The sequence below is a fragment of the Cariama cristata genome, unplaced genomic scaffold (genome assembly GCF_000690535.1).
Source record: "Cariama cristata isolate BGI_N322 unplaced genomic scaffold, ASM69053v1 scaffold21400, whole genome shotgun sequence".
NCBI lineage: Eukaryota > Metazoa > Chordata > Aves > Cariamiformes > Cariamidae > Cariama > Cariama cristata.
The window spans coordinates 1-5495 of record NW_009595525.1 but is presented as its reverse complement, the minus strand read 5'-3'; the positions used below and the strand labels follow the sequence as shown (position 1 = coordinate 5495).

Here is a 5495-nt window from a genome sequence, read left to right as displayed (position 1 = left end):
TTTTTTCTCCAAAGAAAACATTTTAGCTTTAGGAAGGAGGTGAATGCATTTTACTAAAGCAATTTCATGTGTCTTCCAAAAACCTATGCCAATATTAACTTCTAGCCTGGGTTCAATAAATATGACAAGCTTAATTAAAACACCTACAAAATGTGGTAGATTGGAAAAATAGTTCTGATAAGATACTAAGCAAGATTTGAGATTCCAAATTTCCTATGGGTCAGGAGATGCCCAATACACATACACCTCATCCCTTCAGTACTTTTAATTATTTATCTTTACTTATGTATTATGTTTAGAGACAGTAACAAACAAATGAAGAAAACATCTTAGGTTTTGGAATCGGTAAGAGAAACCTCTGACACTGAATGCTTCCTTAAAGACAATTAAGTAAAGGTCACATGGTTTCAGTATCCCTTCTATCCCATTACCAGTCAGGATGGCCGAGCGGTCTAAGGCGCTGCGTTCAGGTCGCAGTCTCCCCTGGAGGCGTGGGTTCGAATCCCACTCCTGACAACTCCTTTACAGGCTGGATCGATGAGCTGAGACCAATTGTATGAGCTTCAACAAGACCAAGTTGCTGGGTCCTGCACTTTGGTCACAACATCCCCATGTACCCAAGCTACATGCTTGGGAACGAGTGGCTGGAAGGCTGTCCAGCGGAAAAAGACCTGGGGGTGTTGGTCGACAACCAGCTGAACATGAGCCGGCAGTGTGCCCAGACATCTTGACCTATATCAGAAATAGCATGGCCAGCAGGACTAGGGAAGTGGTCATCCCTTTGTAGGCTGGTGAGGTCTCACCTTGAATACTGTGTTCAGTTTTGGGCCCCTCACTACAGCATGTCCAGAGAAGGGCAACGAAGGTGGTGAAGGGACTGGAGAACAAGTCTTATGAGGAGCGGCTGAGGGAGTTGGGGGTGTTTAGTCTGGAGAAGAGGAGGCTGAGGGGAGACCTGATCGCTACAACTACCTGAAAGGAGGTTGTAGCGAGGCGGGGGTGGGTCTCTTTTCCCCGGTAACTAGCGATAGGACAAGAGGAAACAGTCTCAAGTTGCGCCAGGGAGGTTCAGGCTGGATATTAGGAAGAACTTCTTCACTGTAAGAGCCGTTAGGCATTGGAACGGGCTCCCCAGGGAGGTGGTGGACTCACCATCCATGGAGGTGTTCAGAAAACGTTTAGATGTGGCGCTTCAAGACATAGTTTAGTGGGTTTAGCGGGCATGGTGGCATCGGGTATACGGTTGGACTTGATGATTTTGAGGTCTCTTCCAACCATTATGATTCTATGATTCTATGAAATGGAGAATTTTGAGCAGCAATATGCATTCCTCCCTCTGATAAGTGCACAATTAAAAGTGAGACTCTCCCAAAGAACCAAGAATGTCAGCACTGATCTCTGCCTGCTATCTGGCTTTCAAGCTAACACCACACCCCCCAAAAAATTTTCTACTCACCTTTTCCTCTCCATTCAGTCTTCATGTACACACCAGAAATTATCCAACCAAAGAATATTTCACATAAGGAGGAAAAATGCATCTTCAAGGAGATGCACTTCTTCTAAAGCACAGGACAAAATCTTCATTTGCCATTTTGGGATTCTATCCGTTAGTAAAATCAAACACTGTATGCTAAGAGAAGAGTATTTACCACAACCCTTGGAAATACCTAGCTATTGAAATGTGCTCAAAAATCTCTGTGCACAGTTCAGCACTCTTGTCAGTGTATTTCTAATTTTTTTTAAAAAAAATAAAATAAAATCCTCTTACTTTTACAGACTCTAGTTCCACAAAGCACCTAAGGAAATGTTTTTCCAGTGATGCATTTATCCATAGAATTAAAAATATGCAAATACTTAAACAAGGTTCCTATTTCTCTTATTCCCCACTTGTTAGCAGGAAAATTGCAGCCTTCTGATGGCAATTTTACTGTTTATTACCTTTTATTAAAAGTGTGCTACACAAATATAATACTTAAAACTATACCAGTAATTGCCCAGTCCACTAGTAAGTTCCACTGTGGCATACCTACCCTAGGTAAATTCTCGAAACTCATTCTACTTTATCCTGATCAGGTGAAATCAGGATCTTATGGAGCATAACTTACTGATTGTAGCAGAACGTGGTCAAGGGAAATAAATCAGAGATAAAAGAAAATGTGGGAGAAAATAAGCAAAAAACATACAAAACGTTTAAATCACTAGGTCTTCAGCCTTTGGAGTGATGATGTTCAATATGTCTCAGAATCAAGCATACTTTTTCCTCTAGCTAAGACAGAGCATTTCAGTGATGTTTTTATAGCAGTAACTGCATCGTATAGGTCTAAGCGTGCAAATACTTACATGCTTGTAATACTTCTCCATTTGGACTGAACTGTAACTTACAGCTTTGGAAATCAGGCCAGCTATGGCCCAGCATGTAATTCCGTCATCCCAAAAGTAGAACAAGACTCAAAATGGATAGACAGAAGAAGCTGTCACAACTGCTTAAATCCTCAACTGTGCAGCAATGCTCCCAGGAATCTTTTCTAAAGATTTTTTTGGAGGGTGGAGATTCCCCTTATTTGTCTTCACTTTTAAAATCACTAATTTTCAAGCTCTGGAAAAGGAAAATTGGATTTAAGGTATAGGATAAATAACATCGCAGCCAAATAACAGGAAACGATGAACCCGCACAGGCTCACTCTGCCATTTCACATTTATACAAAAGTTTTGTAGGATATCTTTGTCCTAGCAGATGTCAGATCATTATCATTTGACCTCCACCAGTCAGATAAATCTGGTATCAAGTATCAAGCCAGGATAAGTACCATAACGTGGTCTCTCGATAATTCAACTGAAGTGCCATAATGCAGTTATGCATGATCCAGATCAAATTTATACTGCCAGGTTATTTGATAATATGCAGATACAGCATTAGCAAATGCAGAGCCACAGGCTTCAAACAACTTCAAGTATCAGGATCAGCATACGCTAGTCAGCTTTTACTCTGTTCTTTGCAAACTCCCCCATTTTTTTTGCTATTGTTAGCTGGAATTCTACTTGGATTCACACTTAATATTTCATGGTGCACTTGGGTTTATGTCATCACAGTGGCAATGTTGATAAATGATTTTTGAAACATGTTCTGCCATTTATTTCTATGTCTGCTTCTGAAATTGTATGAAACCATGCTGATACTTAAAAGTAAATGGAATATCTCCCAAAGATTTTCACTTTTTTTTTTTTTCCCCCTCTATATGGAATTCTCTTATGTTCTTATGTTTTTTACCAGCCTTCATGCAGAGATCACACTAAGGAAGGACTCAATCCTCATTTTGCTGTTTTTGCAGAGACAAACATTTGGAAAGAATGTTTTTTAAATTCTCTTGTTCCCTATATGAAGAAGATGGAGAGGAAGGGCCCTTTTACAGAATTCTAGAAAATCACTTTAATTTTGCACAGAAGTTTCATGGAGGTTATAGGGAGTAATCAGAAAACACAAAATATTTGTCATTTGAAACTGTGTAGATTGAAAAAATATTCTGTTTGTGTTCCTCCTCAAAATTTATTTTCCACATGTTTGAAAAGTTAAAGTGCTCTGACAATTTGGTTTTGATCCAGATTAAATACTTTTGTATCTTTCCAAAGTCAACCATTAAATGAAGTTGACTTGATAACTTTGTAAACTATTCTATAAAAGGAAGACAAGAGCAACTATATTTTCGGTATTATGACTCCAACTTACATATGCAAAACAGGAACACATAAAACATCTTGTTTCGTTGTGTATCAGAAGAGTCAGACAATCAGATCGCATATAAGGAATATTTTTCTGCACATTCAGTTTTGCATGCTCAGTCATCTGCATACCTAACTTGGGGATCAACTTTTAAAAACACAGCCAAAAATTTGGCATTTCAAACTTCTGTATTAACTAACCTTCTGTTATTAAATACAGATACTTCTGGGTAAGTAAAAGACAAAATCAAGTGATATTACCCAGTCTTTGATTCACCTAATTTAAATAAGTATTCTGCGAAGAAGTATTCTGTTAGAAAAGATTTTTCATTCCTCTGTGGTAACTATCAGACACAACAGTTTGCCTATTTCAAAAACTTTAAATAAAATAAAATGGAATCGAAATATTGATCTTCCAGTATTGATCAATAGTTCTTAATCAAAATGTGACAGTCTAACTCACAGTCTGCAACCTGATATGAGGTGGAAAGATAAGATTATTGCAAAACGAGCACTAAATGCTGTTATCTGTAATACTGATACGTTACTTGCAATGTCTACGAAGCATGAGTAATGAGCTAAAAGCTATATAATAAAGTCTGCCCTTCTTCTGGCATATTGTTTACACTGGGTGGTAACAATCTACTAATTTTACTTCCAGAAAAGCTCTTGAAGATAAAAGGAATGTGATAATTTAAACAAACAAACAAAAAAATAATTCAATTAAATTCTTAAGGCAAAAGTGAAAGACAGAGGGAGACGGAAACATACGGCTAATCACAGCTGTACTTGGAGTTCCTCAAGTTGTTCCAGGAACTTGACCCTCAGTACTGATGACTGTCCAGCTATTTTCCGTGCTGCCCTGAGCTACTGTTAGAATTATGAGGCCATTAGGGGCTAGGATCAGCATCCTTTACCAAGGTTCAGGGAACAGTCGGAGAAGATGGGATGCCAAGTTCCATATTACTTCTTTGGAAGCTATAAAGCCAGGCCACTTTCAAAGGGCAGAGGGGAGCATTTTCAGCTGCTTTCAAATTTTTTTTCAACTTTTAAAGAGAACCCAATTCCTAATTTATAAAAGAAAATGAATATTTGGACCTATTTATTTCTGGTTATTGTAACATCTCCTCTCCTTTCTCCTCTGTTTTCTTTCTTGTACAAGTAAGAAATGGTGGTCTTCACTTAAAGTGCAGGTCTGGGAATCTAGAATTTTGAGGGTTTTTTCCCCAAAGACTTCCTGTGCAGCCACAAATAAACATCTTAACCTCTACGTCAGTTCTCACACCTGATAAAAGAACTTTACATTTATCTACTTTACAGACAGTTTGTTTTCTCCTTCTGCCTATAACTCTTAACTGCTTACAATTTTAAACCATTAATGTTGGTAAAGTATTTGAGGATTTCAGGATGAAAGGTACAAGGGAAAAGTACATTATTTTGTGGTAGAACGCTTTAATTAAAACATCATGCAATGATTTCAAATAAATTTTTCCTATGATCTACGTTTAAGGTGCTTGTCTACGCTTACACAGCAAGAGGCGGGCCCTTCTCGAAGGTAAGTCATATGAGGATCCTGGATTTAGCTGATGCTGTCAGGCCTGAGAGGAGCTTCCCTCTCCAATAATGGTAAAGGGAGCCTAGGAAGCTTACCTGCTGCCTTTGTGAATATCTTCTTTTGTTACCTAGTCCCTGATATTAATTGTGTGCCTTATTTTGGCATCAGTAACAACCCCTCAAAATGCCAAGAAAAGCAAACTAGTAAATGAAAGAGCAAATGG

General features: G+C 38.4%; 1 non-coding gene across 1 annotated transcript; it reads left to right on the top strand.

Moving 5' to 3' along the window:
* Window positions 1–433: 433 nt before the first annotated feature.
* Window positions 434–516, top strand: TRNAL-CAG. The gene has a single exon. It is a non-coding gene; the product is annotated as a tRNA-Leu (tRNA).
* The last annotated feature ends 4979 nt before the right edge of the window (window positions 517–5495 follow it).